The sequence below is a fragment of the Perissodus microlepis genome, chromosome 5 (assembly GCF_051167445.1).
Source record: "Perissodus microlepis isolate ML-2025 ecotype Zambia chromosome 5, ASM5116744v1, whole genome shotgun sequence".
NCBI classification, from domain to species: domain Eukaryota; kingdom Metazoa; phylum Chordata; class Actinopteri; order Cichliformes; family Cichlidae; genus Perissodus; species Perissodus microlepis.
In genome coordinates this window covers 17,665,494-17,680,549 of record NC_140465.1, presented here as the reverse complement: position 1 = coordinate 17,680,549, position 15,056 = coordinate 17,665,494, and the positions used below count along the sequence as shown (strand labels likewise).

Here is a 15,056-nt window from a genome sequence, read left to right as displayed (position 1 = left end):
TTTGTGTCTGTTGGGCTTGTGTGTGGGCTAACGGTGCTTACCTCCTCACAGCTATGGCTATGGTTGCCCTAGTTTCTCCTGGCACAGCTGATTTCCACTTCTACTTGCCTACAGTATATGACCTTGGTCGTCCTCTTCTTGCTGGGTTGTTGACACTAAGATCTCCTGGTGATTGAAGCTTGTTTTCTTGTTGCGCAGTAATTCTATTCATTTACCATATTGACTCTCCTCTGCTGCAGATTTTGAATTGGTTGTGCCAGTCTGCCTTACCTGTGTAAAACTGTTACGATCCTGGGTCTTTTGACCCAGCGTTTTGAGTTTTAGTCTATTTTGATGTTTATGGTTTATGTTTAAGTTCATTAGGTTATCTAAGTTCATTTGTTTATTAGATTCCCCTCGTGTTTTCTACCCCTGTGTTAAGTCTCCCTTGTCCTTTATGTGTTTCATGTCTGCATGTCTTTTGTTGTCAAGTTCATGTAGTCATGTTTTATTTTGGAGAGGTCCTGTGTTCCTAGGTTAAATGTGTTTAGTTTCACTCTTTCCCTGTGAGTTCATTATGTTCATGTGGGTTGTGCTGTTTTGATCTTTATAGTTATTATTACGCTAGGTTTGTTTATGGTTATTGTGGTTATAGTTCTTAGGTTTTGTTATATGGCTTCCTGTGTTGCATGTCGTGCTTACGTGGTGTCTTTCTGTCCCATGTTTCAGGTCCCTATGTTCTGTCTCCCCAGTCTGTTAAGTTTACATGTCTAGAGTTCAGTCAGTGTGTTTCCTGTTTTACTTTGAAGGTCTGTGTCTCATGTCAGTGTTTCTAGTTTTGCTTCCCTTGTCTCGTCCAGCCTAATTACTCCCAGCTGTGCTCTCCTTCTGTGTCTCAGTTCCCTCATTGTTCCTCAGTGTATTTAAGCCCTGTGTTTCTCTTTGTCAGTGTTGTAGTCTCCCTCATAGCGGTGATTTTCCCTGTGTCTCCTTGTGCCTTAGTTTTCCCAGTTTAGATTTGTGTCCCACCACGCCAGCAATAAAGCTGTGTTTTTTTTTTGTTTACTTTTCATCTCTGCAAGTTTGCGTTTGGGTCCTTCTCTTACCTGCACACAGCCGTTTTGTGACAGAAACCTCCCTGACCACATGAAGAAAGAGTCATCTGGATTCAAACATGTGAAATCTGAGTATGCTAATTGTGCACAGGTCTGTGGAAAACACTGAATCCCTACCTGTATCCTTGCCTGTGAGAGACTATGAGAACTTACCAGAAACCGCAACCTGTGAAAACGGTGAACATTTACAGGCTGAATGACCTTTGTGATTTATGGACTAGGGATTGAAACCCTTTGCTTGATCAGTCTCTGTAACTTTGAATTATTGCTTATACTCACCTGTGATTAATCAGAATTTGTTCATTAAAATCTTTGAACTTTTTCAATTCAGTCCTGTGAGCAAACTGTGACAGCTCCATAGTTTAAAAGCAGAATCTGATTAAGCTCCTTATAATGTACTGTAATCTCGCTAATTGGAAAATACACTTTATTTGATTATTATTGTTATTGTGAAAAAACTACCATGTTAGTCTGTGTGATGCTTGTTGGTGTCTGAGCCAAAACAACAATTTGTTGATCCAAGTTCACCTGTGAACTTTGGCCAGAGAGACAAAGAATGCAGGCAGCCAGAAGATATTCTTATTTGCTGTTTGATGGGAGCTTTTCTGCCAACAAAACAAGTTATCTTCAAGCCAAAAGCAAATAACTGCAACCTATCAATTCATATGCATCTCAAGTATTTAAGCTGGAAGGTTTTAGACTGCAAATGACATCTGAGCATAGCTGGTAGTAACCACATGCTTAGTCAGTGCTGATTGAAAGGATGTCCGTGGAATACTGTCTCCAAAACTTGTTTAAACCTCTGGATGTAGCTGTGGAGGTTGAGCAGCAGCGAATTGGAAGGTTGGTGGTTCGATCCCTGGCTGCTCCAATTTCCAGGTGGCATGCCTGAGTATTCTTGGGTGAGACACTGAACCCCAACTTGCTCTTCGATGTGTTCATTGGAGTGTGAATGTTAAATAGAAAGCAGTTAGTTGTAGAAAATGCTTGTGTGAATGAGACATGTTGTATAAAGTGCTTTCAGTGCTCGAGCTGAAAAGTGTCAAGTAAGAACCAGTCTATTTCCTGCTCTGCTGTGTTTGTTACCAATTTCAGTGCGGTTATTTAATGACTTACCTTATAATTAACCATGTAATTGCTCTCTCTGTTCGGATTGGCTGAGATGAATTAATTACTGTCATACTTTTGGGTTAATTGCATTAGTATCTCTTCTCAGTGCTCATCTAACATGTGAAACAAACCTTTGGCACAAGCAGTTTCTATGGTTACACCTCGCTCTCGGAGCACTGTGTGCACTTCATCTTGTTAGCAGACAGATAAGGTGAGACCACATCCTTAAAAGAAGGAAGAACAGAGGGAGCTAAATGAATTGCTGTCCCTCTGGAATCAGTGGCTGCATCTCCTTTGCATCCACTGCCTCCTCCTCATTAGTTAATATACTAGCCCCTCATTTATGGGAAAGGGAACCAATAAAAGACAGTTCTCTGGAGTTCAACCACACATTAAAGCATATACATTGATGCACACACTCATGGGGTTCACTCTTTGATGTACCATAGCATACATCTGTTGCGCTCCTCTGCTGACCTTCTGGGATCCACAAGCCACTTTCTCAGCATCTCTGGCCCTTGCCTCTATGGGTAGCTGTTCCCCACTGGGTCGTCCCCAGAGGAGATGCACAGTGGGGTTAAACGTCCTGTCTTTTCCACAAGGTCAGGGCTCAGTGCTGTACAGCTTCAAAGAAAATGGAGGCTTGCATGGCGTTTATTGTGGAGAGACTTTGAAATACATTTAAAGTTTCTAGAAAATTAATATAAATTGCCCATAAATTAGTCTTTTTTCCCCAGTAAATCACCAACACACATACAGTCAGAGACATCCGAGGGAAGAGGCACCTCGTCTAATTTTACCTCAGGTGGTTGTGTGACCTATCCTGTGAACGTGAGCTGGAAGAGGGAGAAAGGAGACGATCCCCGGAGCCGTGTGACATCAAAACGCGCTACTGCCGGTGACCTAGAAATAGCGCTTGCGTCGACCGTGTGCGTAAGCAGCGCTGGTGGCAAATAGTCGAGGATGCTGTTTTACGTTGCTGATGGCGTTTCAAACGGGAGACGCTGCAATTGGTTAAAAATTCATTATATTTTCTTTTGGAGGCAATTAAAGGAGACGCAATTAAATTGAGTAAACAAATCTATGTGTCGGCTCCCTCTGTTCATTCACGATCTTTGTCTCACCGCGCGCACGCAGGCACGGTGATGAGAAATGCATGAACATGAAACATAAACCACAACCAACACCGTGTATCCACAACATCTTAATGCCAGCGGGTGTGACGTTTTAACCCATCTCGTGCTGGTCATCATTTCCGCGCGATTAAAGGTGCGTGCCAAACAGAGTCCAGGAGGAGCACGAGGAGGAGGAGGACGAGGGGGGTGTCTCGCGACCCGGCGCGCTCTCGCAGCATACACAACAAGAATTTGATTTGTGTCGCTGTGCATGCAGTAGGCGGAACCCGAACACTCTTCACATCCCACTTTTGAGAAGATTACGAGAAGAATTCATCGGGAAACACATGACAGAAAGGCAGCCGGGAGGCAAGGCGGTCGGACGTAGCGGGACAGAGCTGTCAACGCGCAGGCAGGCAGGCAGAGGCGAGCGGAGGCAGGATTCGTGTGGAGATATTTGGAGTTGGAGGAGGGCATTGGTACTTCTCTGGTAAGGCAATGGAAATCTGCCGTAACCTTGATTTGTAGCCCTCTCGGTGTGTTAAACTTAGCAACGAGCGTGTTTTCTCACGTTCTAGAGATGAAAATGTTAGACTTCGCTCAGGTAAAAGAAAAACGATGCTCTCTGTGCATGCACATACAGAACATGAATATGCTGCTCGATGACGCTGTTGGGTTCTTTCATTCAAGTAACATGCAACAGACAGATGACATTACTATTGAGATCCTGTGCCACCCTTTGGGCTACACAGACTCCCCAAGTAGGCTACTTTCTTCCTCAGGGCTTATCCTCGTAGAACTACAGACTACATACATATTTCTCAGAAGACAGATTTTTTTTTCCACCAGCAAAAAATGGGAGAATTTTTATTTATTTATTTTTTTAAAGGAGGGTATTCACTTTAAATTCCCTGACTCTATTTTTTAATGGCCACTGCAAACTTAAAGCCCAACTAAACTCTACACTGATTATTTTTCTATTTTTATTGCATATATATGGCGGTCGGGATTAGGAATTGCGTTTTAATGCCTTAGATTTTAGTGACTAGGTTGGATTTTCCAGGTTCTGGCTGTTTAATCTGGATGTGTGTTATATATTTCAGTCAAACTTGCAAGGCATCCACAGCTGGCTCGCACTGTCACAGTGTGGCTACAGGTGCCATCTGGTCCTGGTGTTTGGTGATCTTTGCCAGCCTGAGAGGCATAATTAACACTTCTGATTGCATGCCAATTCTGAGGAGGAAGTGGGGAAACAGAGAATGCTGCACACCACATGCATATATGCAGTAATAACTCTGTATCTGATGTTTTTGGGCTGTGCTACACATGTGCATTACCTCTGTTTGTTTAACACGATATGGATACTTTCTATCATGCGTGCACAGAATGATATTAAGGATATGCATTAATCCATACTATAAGCGTTTGTGTAAAAAATTCTAATAACTCAATAGCAGCAGCAGGTCTTCTGGGGTGACCTGCAGGAAAAGTCTTCAGTCATTCTCTCCTCCATGATGAGTCACTTCAGGGGCTTGAGGGCAGCAGGTGAAACTGTGACTGCTGGACTCGGCAGGCTGGAGCAGGCTGTCAAGAGCTCATGTGTAGCCTACTTGGCCACTGATGTTACAATTGACTGACTCCTTTTTCTGGTCCATGTGAGGGCAGTCTCCCACCCCATCCCAGAATTAAATCACACTGTTAACAGATTGATCCAGCCCCCGGTGATATTGTGTGTGCTGAGCTTTTGAGCTGCTGTGTGATTAAAAACCTCCATTTGACTTGGTCAGATTGTATTTGTGTGCGTGTAAGCACATGCACGTGTGCACATACATGCATACAGCACTGATTATTGAAATGGAGGTTGAAAAGACTCTGTGATGTAAATGTCACTGCCCCTCAGATTGACTATAAAATACATCGATTGAGAAGACAAATGTGAAAGAATGAGGAGCGCCGCGTAAATGTGTTCGTGGCCTCCGTTCACACCTCTGAATGGTCCTCTACTGTAAAGTGATTCAAGTGTCTATCAATATTTGTGTTTCTTGTCTTTCAAACTCTAGTTATTGGATCAGAGATGTTGACGACTCCTTCACCGCCCTCTTTTTCTCTCCATTATTAGATCAGATGCAGACACAGGACTTTACTAAGTTCTTGTTTAATATGATCAAAGCTCTGCGTCTGTGAGAAGTATATTCAGATCCTGGAGAAGTATTGGTTTACGTGTGCAAGAATGAAAAGAAAACATGGAGGGATTTCTCAGTCTTAGAAGGCAATGTAGTTCACCGTGAGAAGAAAGCAGCACCATGCGGTGACTTTGTCAATAGTATTAAACTATGAAAGGACCTGAGCCACTGTCTGGTCTTGAGAGATTTGATTTTGGTCTTAAAGAAAGGGATAAACTAAAGAATTTGCTTAACCCTTTCCCCTCCACAGTCACAAATAGATATCCATTTTGCCTTTTAATGATCAGTTCTGTATTTTGTGAGTTTCATGGGTTTATTCTTGGTAAAATGATGGGACATAACAGCTTTGTTGTGTTTTGAGTGCACATGCTTTACACTGGAACTTCTCACCTTATTGACTACAAATGTACATCAGATATACCATTAGTCTATAGTTAATATTAGTTCTCATTATAGTATGTAGACTTACATTCATAGGCAAGGAGGTCCTGTGGTAAAGGTGTCATCAGTCATGGCATTACTGCATTTTCAAAGTGCAGACAGGTTTATTGAAAACTACCTGCACATGTCCTGAAGGGTATTTTAGATGATTTACAGCTTGCATAAGGTCAGACCACTTGGGATAAATGCCAGCCCAATAGATGAGCTCTAAGAAGGGAAAAATAATTATACCAAACTAAGTAATTAAGAGTGGATTGAGAAGAGTCTAAACCAATGCCTTATATGAGGCACTGCCAGTTTAATTGAAATTTTATATTTACTTAAATTCATGCCTGGTTTTGGAAAGGTGCAGCTGTGTGTATAATAATATATTGATTGGTTTTTAATGTGGATTCTTTTTCATTATTTTTTGTTTGTGACCCCTTTGGGTGAATGCCTGATTTCTGACTTGTAAGCTGTTCAGAAAAGAGTAAAAAAAAACAACCATTAGTTAAAAAAAAAAAAAAAAAAGGACCACACAAAGATGGAAATAATTTTGTTCTGTGGGATTTTTTCCCCCCAAATTCCCAGTATCAAGTTTGAGAACCACTGCCAGTGAGTTCTGTTAGTGGACTTTAGGTGATCACAGGGTTTTATTAAATTGGCAAGGACATTTCAGTAGGACACACAGAGGAAAATCTTACCAGTTGTCCAACTTAGAAGCCCCTAAATTCTGAGTATGTTACTCCTAGAACTGCATTTTTGCTCATTTTCCATCACTGGCCACTGTGCTCTGTGAATTTCTATAAGGGATTTCATTCTTAAGCCTTACATTGATCTGATTAGATTGTATGCCCACTGTGCCCTGGAGTTCTCCGTCATTTGGACATTTGGGATTTGGACTTTCATGGTGCTGTGGCATGTGACATGGTCAGCAGTACAATATCCACCCTGGTGGTCACACACACTGCGTGAGTTGTACTTCCAGCTGAATGAATGCACTCTTTCCCCCCCACACTTGCATCACCATGTGATGAGGAGGAAACAGGAGAGAGACGGGTAGCAGATGCCAGGAGAGGATGGTTCTTTGTTTTGGGACAAATGATAAAGAGAAGACTGAGCTGGCATTGAAAAGTGTGGCGATGAGGGATGTCTGCGTGGAAGGCATTATATAGATGATGTCCTCTGCTGTGTACGTGCTGTCCTCTTTGCTTAGTCCCTTGCCAATCTGCTGTTTGAGATACTGAGCAACAAAAGTTTGTGAAGAGACAAAAAGTCATATGTTGTCTGTCTGGTTTTCTATCATTTATATACTGTATATTTGTCTTTTAACCTATGTTGGCAACCAAACCAGTTTGCACATGTATTTAATAAAACAGGTACATAAGAAAGGAACAGACATTCTTGGTATCACAAGCAGACTCAGACACACTATTTGCAACATTTGCATTAAACCATCATCAGGCAAGTGGTTGACAAAGAGAAGTCATCTCATATCAATCATAGTATATCTCGTGGCTGTAGTCTTAACGCTTCTGCACATCCCTGTGTTCTTTACAAAGTACAAAAAATCCAAAACAGAGTTTTTAATTAATAAATAAAGTCTAAACTACAGACCCTGATGTGTTCATGGATAAACATAAACAATTTTAAACCGCATTCTCATAACTTACCAAAAAAAGTGAATTGTTCCCTACCCGTTTCGCTTAAAATTACAGTGTGTAAAATACCACCACTAGGTGTCAGTAGATTGCAGATTGCAGTCAACTGAATTTTGTTTTCCAGTGTCTTATCCTAACTAAGATGGCTGCTGTTTACCTCAGCTGTCAATGTGTCCACATCTTTTTACTCTGGAGGAAGCTGTAAATCTTTGTGAAAGGAGTCTGATACCAGTCGATGATTCGTGAAGGTCACTTCTGATGACAGAGATACTGAGATGAGTTGTTGAGGATATCCTGAACTTTTTGTTTATAAAATGTTTATTAAGCATGTTTATTTATTCCCAGTATTGTCGCAATTACTTATTGTCAGCAGAGTAGCTTTGCGACCCTCCCACTTCTGTACCCTACGGTGGCCCTGAGAGGCCAAATGGACTGTAACTTAAGAAAACACCAGTAATAAGAAAAACGCTGCAAAAGCACACAAAACACAACGGAAACAGGAAAAAAGAAAACAGAAATAGAAAAAACAAAAACGGAAATAGGAAAAAACAGATTTCCGAAAGAAGAAGGAAGTGTTTCTGGGGAGACAATAACCCCAGAAACACTTCCCTTGTGCTTTTGGAAATCAGTTTTTTCCTCTACTTTTAAGATTAGGCTTAAAACTTTCCTTTTTGCTAAAGCATATAGTTAGGGCTGGACCAGGTGACCCTGAATCCTCCCTTAGTTATGCTGCAATAGACGTAGGCTGCCGGGGGATTCCCATGATGCATTGAGTTTTTCCTTTCCAGTCATCTTTCTCACTCACTATGTATTAATAGACCTCTCTGCATTGAATCATATCTGTTATTAACCTCTGTCTCTCTTCCACAGCATGTCTTTTATCCTGTCTTCCTTCTCTCACCCCAACCGGTCGCAGCAGATGGCCGCCCCTCCCTGAGCCTGGTTCTGCCGGAGGTTTCTTCCTGTTAAAAGGGAGTTTTTCCTTCCCACTGTCGCCAAAGTGCTTGCTCATAGGGGGTCATATGATTGTTGGGTTTTTCTCTGTATCTATGAAGCGCCTTGAGGCGACTTTTGTTGTGATTTGGCGCTATATAAATAAAATTGAATTGAATTGAAATTGAATTACCATTTATTTGCAGTTTTTTATCAAACCATCTCACTTTTGTGCTCCTATGCTCTGTACAGACGATGTAATAGCGTCTTGTGAGCCACCAAGCCACAGGGATTGGATCACATTCAGATCAGAAGACACTACAGATGCTTATTAATCTGTCAAGTATTTAAAGCTGCTTAGCACCTCAAGAGAAATATGGTCCTCATAGGTGGTAATGTTAGAGAATGAGCTTTTTGTGCTTTCTATTTCGATGCACCTATCTCGTATCCAAACACAATACCCATGTTAAGTCAACAAAAGTCAGCAAAAGTATTTTATTATGCCAAGCACCAAACCACTAAGCGTCAAACATGCATCACAGCCTTGAGCCAAAATATAATTATCTGCTGAGCCAAATGCACGTGTTTGATAGAGGATTGGGAAAACAAGAGAAGGAAGAGAAGTAAGTCTGCTTGATCAGAGATTTTGCAGATTATAGGTACAATAACCTTCATTATGTAAATAGATTTTTTTTTCTTTTGCACCTTTTAAAGGAAATGCACAGGCATATGATACTACAGGAACATTGTACTAGGAACTGGAATCTTTTCAATATTACATAAGCAGTAATTATAGAAATGCATCAACAAAGTAGGGCTGAGGAGATTTAGTTCCTTTCTGCACTATAAGGATCTTTGTATTTGCAGTGCAAATTTATTTCTCAAGTAGTTACTTGAAATTCTGAGGTGTTATTAGCCCTGTGGATGGCTACTACCAGTCTGAACAAATCCTCATCATCTGTTTCACCCTTTTCTGATGGAGTACAATTTTGTGCTTCAGTGTTCTTGCATCTTGCACTGGTGATGTCACGTGCATTTATGATGAAAGCTGGAGAAGTGGTACCAAGTCCCAACTCGTGGCACACCCGCAATACCAAGCTAAGAGCGTACATATTATGGGTTTATTTCTGTGAAGTGGCAGAAAATGACATCTTTATATACAGTATGCCTTAAACCCATCCCTGTAGCCATTATTTCTTTATCTAGAGTCCTGCTTGCATTGGTCTGAAGCTCACAGTGCTCTCTTCTCTGTGTGGTTGTTGTTTGACTGTCGCTTCCAGTATTAGGGTGTTCAGTGTTAAAGTTGAGGCAAAGTGACAGAAAGTGTCGGGTAAGTCTATAAATAAATTTCATTTCCACTGAGTCACCACACTGGTGCCCCCATGCTGGCGTATCACAAGGTACTAAATGGTGTAATTGCATCTCCATTTTAGGTTTCAACCGAAGGTTTGGTTATTTTGAAATAGTTTTAATTGTTCCTGTTGTACCGCTGTCATGTAATGCAGGTTTTCTCAGTTGAAAAAGGTAAAGAGGCAGCCCACATAGCAGACAGGTCTGGCCCGGATCTGGTGTCAAGCCAGCACTGCTGGCTGACTTCTGGCATGGTAAGTGGTATGTCATCCAGATCTGGGCCAGGCCTGGCGTAGATGACACTGTTTATGTGATGGCATGCCATATCTGGCCCGATTATGGTTTGGTTTATGTGGCCCAGGCCTATAGAAAACAGGTCTGGCACGGATCCGGCATCAAGCTGGTGCTTCTGACTGACTGGTTTCATGGCAGGGTGTATGCCAACCAGATGTGGGCCAGGTCTGGCAATGATGGCACTATTTATGTTCCTATTTTCCTATTTTAGTTAGAAGACCCAAATGCCATGTTGCAATGCTATACTGCTATGGTAGCCAACGTTTCAAATGCAGGCTTGACAGGTCTGTGAGTGTACACTTTATCCAAAACCTGGTGAGGTTTTACTGCTGTTGACCACTGGGTGGCTGTAGCTCAGGAGATAAAGCAGGTCACCAACTGATCAGAAGGTTAGTAGTTCGATCCCTGGCTCCTCCAGTCTGCTTGTCAAGAGTGTGAATGTGTATGAATGTAGTTAGGAAGCACTCAGTGTAGAGAAAGTCTGTGTGACTGTGGCATGTTGTGTAGAGTGCTTTAAGTAATCCGGGAGAGTAGAAAAGTGCTATTTAAGAATCAGTTGTTTCTCTGTCTGAACAGTTTTGTCATGTTACTTTTGCACTGTTATGTTGCGGCACATGTTGTTATTACATGGCTTGATTAAGGTACTCATTAAGCTGACATCTGGGGCCAGAGCTGAAACTGTTCTGGGCCAGCACAGGGCCAGCAGTGTGTCTGCAACTGGCCTGTGGCTGCACACAACTTACACATGGTCCACATACCGCAAAGAATGACGGCCCTTTGGTGGCCGAGATCAGGTTTGCCAGAGGTAGTCCACACATGGGCCAGCACAGGACCACCAGTGTGTCTGCAACTGGCCTTGTGCTGGCCCACGTGTGGGCCACCTCTGGCAAACCTGATCTCGGCCACCAAAGGGTCGTCATTCCTTGTGGTATGTGGAACATGTGTAAGCACATTGTGTGGACCAGATCTGGGCCATACCAATTTTGCTATGTGGGAGGGTGTAGCTAGTGCTTTTCCTTTGCCTGACTAATAGTTTTTAGCAGATGAAGTAAAATGATACAGATTGATTTCAGGTCTCAAAATGTGGTAGTTTATCAGTTCATTCAGTCAGGCACTCTCAACCTTGATCAGTGTCTGTTTCTTTAATACAGGGGAGACCCATACATCAAGCCAAGGCGTGGGTCCAAGATTTTAAAAGTTGCTGACCAAAGCCAGTGTTATTCTAGCTCGTATGGAGCAATAGAGCCAGCTTTACTAAGATAAAACCTGACAACCTCTGAGCAACTGTCACCATGCTTAGATAGCCTAATACATACTCAGGATAGTTATTATTAAATTCAAAAAATCTGTACAGATGTTTCCTAAGATTTTTCACAAATTGTACATGATTCTCCGTACTAATGCTACTACTACTACTGAGGAATGTTTTGATATGAAGCAGATTATTTTACTGACAGAAGTTCATCTTTCAGACTTTATTGGCACACGTCATCATATGTCGGCCAAACATCGGTAACAGTTGGTTAAAATAGTGAGTGTTATTAAATTAGTGCATTCCTACTCATCGTCCACTCTTCTGTTTCAAATGTGGTTTGAAGGAGAAATTTTTGCTTTAAACAGTCACAATGATCATGATTAGAGATTCCCTAACATTTGCTGTGATATAATGCCTTCTACCTCAGTGTATATTAAAGTGCACTGCTAATCTAGGACCACATCCGGTGTGGTATTATAGTCTCTGACGTGTGTGTCTCACAGCAGCTTATAGGAACGCTGGATATGAGGAGCATCTCAGAAGCTCACATAGAAATCTGTCAGTCAGAAGTTAATCTCCTATTCTCCCTGCTGGCTAATCACAGTAGTGCTTCATGGCCTGCTGCAGAGAGAGAGAGAGAGAGGTCAGGAAAACAACCTGTAAGGAAACAGAAGCAGAGGATGCCAGTATTCATGGGGGCAGTGGTAATGAGAGGCCTGAAGACAGTTAACACAAGATTTTCAACCCTTGTGCATGTTGTGTTGGGAATATTTCATTCTTTTTGAGTGTTAATTGAATAGCAGCAAAACTACTCCAGTCATAGAAACGCAAGCCAACTCATCTGCGATGTGCCGAAGACAATACTTACTCTGCTTACAGTGAAGTACTATAGAAACTCTGCTGCCATACAAAGGCAGAGTGCAGAAACTACAGAAGCAGTCAAACTGACAAAAAGGTTTTTACTTTATTTTAATTTTTTTTTTAGGGATTTTAGGGCATCAAAATGTACAACAAATAGAAAGTCCATAATGCTTTATTATGGGATCTTTTAAGGTTTATCAGACATTGTCACACAAGCTAAAAACATCTGAAAAGGGGAGCTAGTGCTCTACCTTTGGAGAGCAGAAAATGTGTTCTCTGTTTGTATCTGGCCAGTGCAGTGGTTTCCACTCTTGCCTCACAGCAAGAAGGGAGTGGGCTTAATTCCAGCCTGGGGGCTTTGTATGTTCTCTCTGTCCAAAGACATGATGTTAGGTTGATGGGTAATCCTAAATTGCCTGTGGGTGCAAGTGGTTGTTTCTGCATTAGGTCTGCGACAGATTGGGGATCAGCTTTTGGCAGCTGGGATGGATGAAACTGGATAAGTGGAAGAAAACAGATGTCTTTTAAAACTCATTAGATATTAATAATGAAATACTAGTAAATAGGACTGAGTAGCTTTCATATTTGAACTACCGAACCACTACTGTCTTTAGCATAGAAACATTTCCTGGATACATGGATACAGAAAGCAACTGTACTGCTTTTTCTGGTTTTCTTGTTTGTTTCTATTTACGCCTTTATCTTTTCTACATGTATGAGGATTTCGTATGACCATCGATATTGGACTTACCATGTTTAGTGCAAGGTAAATTCTACACTGGCCTCTTATGCTTTTCTATCATAAATAGCTTTATTTTCTCCCTGTAGCTGTTTGGAGGGTTTCCATCATTCAATAACAGCATGAGATTTTTCCATTATTAAGCTCCATATGCTTTGTGGTTGTGTATCTGTGTAAATTTTACCTTTATGTGAACACCAGAACACCAACAGATGGTTGTTGGATGCTTTAGTTAAGCATTTTCTGCTGATTTGAGGCAGCTGCTGTGTGCAGTGGCACATTCAGAGGACTTAAACACAGCTTTATGTGTGACATGATGTGAGGTTACACTCAGGCTATTCCCTCGTCAGCAGCTATTTTTATACAGGAGTGACCTGAGCTGTTTGATCCTCATTTCCTGCTTTAAAGAGATGGACCCTAATCTGATCATTTTTATCATCCTGACTTTCAGAGGTACCAAGTCTGAACTCATTGTTTTAAAGTAAACTGTTAGCTGATAGACTTATTAGCAGCTCATCAGTTAAGTTATGGGCATGTGTAATCTCTTAAGCTCCAGGAAATCTTTTTACATTCATGGGCAGAACAGGATGAGATATTTGCTGCCTGTCATTTTTCCAGGACACAAAATATTACAAAATAGTCAAGAGCATTTAATGAGTAATCAAGCACACTTTAATTTTCCTTTTGTTTAACATTTTTAGTGATACATTAATGTCAGCAAATGGGAAAAATTGTCATAGTTTGGGGCTGCATTTCAACCAGTGGTGTTTGAGATTGTGTCAAGGAATAAAACTCAGAAAGTATCATCAGATTTTGATCCACCATACAACATCATCTGGAAAGTGTCTGATTGGCAATTTTCAGCATGCAGGATAAGCATACCATAGAGAAACACACAGTGGAGCAGTATCAGTCGTAGACTGGGCTCCCCAGAACCCAGACCTCAACATTATTGAAGCAGAGTGGGATCATATTGACAGAGAAAAGAACAAAACGCTGCCAACATCCAAAGGAATGCTTTGAATGTCCTTCAGGAAGCATGGAGAGCTGTTCCTGAAGAAAGTAATTCCACGAAAGCTTTCCTAAGAGAGTTCAGAATGTGTTGAAAAACAAAGATGGTCTTACCAAATATTGTCTTTAAAGTTTGTTAGAATTTTACAAACTCTGTTTTGCCTCAAACCCCATATGTGCTTGTAGATCTTTTAACAAATCTCTGTAACTATTTCCCATTTTCCCAACAAAATACAAAGAAATGACGATTGACTCAGACTTTTGCACAGCACAGTCGCTTTGTCAGCTTTTATATGAGCAACATAGATATGATAATTCACATCCTGCTTTCTTATAGTATTTAAAACATCTTAGGTCTGCTTTACTGGACCTGGGTGTAAAAAACAGTCATTGAATGTCAGACACATTTCAACAGATTAAGAGCCTCGAAAATTACACTGGGGACTCAATTAAGAAGGCTCATATGGCCCCTGGGCCTGTTAGAATGTCATCAAGCAGCGGCAGCAGCAGTATTACAGTCTGAGATTACTTATTACATAAACACCCCCACCACCCACCAAGACGCATAGAGAGCCACACATTTAATTACAGTATACACTAAATTGACTGCAAACACAAATTCACACAAGCACAGCGATACTTTAGGGTGAATCAGTGCTATTTGATTCAGGTATCACTTGGGAATAACAATCAGCAAAAACTGTATGGCTCTGCTTCCCTCCTCCTGGGATGACGTCTCGCTGCAAAATTGCTTACGTCAGAGCCAGCGAATGGAGGCACACACACTCACTGTGTGTTGGCAAACGGAGGTGATGCTTTAGATCAGGGCTTGAATAAACATAGCCTCTGCAGTTGCTGTGAAAAGACTCATTTACTTCCACCAAGAGCATCACAATGTGGCATTAAGTCTTGCATAGGATTAAGGATTTTTGGAAAGCAATGTGGAAATACTAGTCTTCCTACATGGGCCTTCTGTTGTTTAGTTAAATTAAATTTTTTTTCTGTCTACAATTTTTTGCTTAATTTGAAG

General features: G+C 41.3%; 1 protein-coding gene across 2 annotated transcripts in view; it reads left to right on the top strand.

The window, feature by feature from the left end:
- The first annotated feature begins 3,294 nt into the window (after positions 1-3,294).
- The window catches only part of LOC146387063 (sodium-coupled neutral amino acid transporter 3-like), a 35,386-nt gene continuing 23,624 nt past the window's right edge, over positions 3,295-15,056 (top strand). For both annotated transcript variants that reach the window (XM_084928396.1, XM_084928395.1), the window contains exon 1: positions 3,295-3,809. The gene's annotated coding sequence lies outside the window, so the exon portion shown is untranslated. The remainder of the gene's footprint in view (positions 3,810-15,056) is intronic.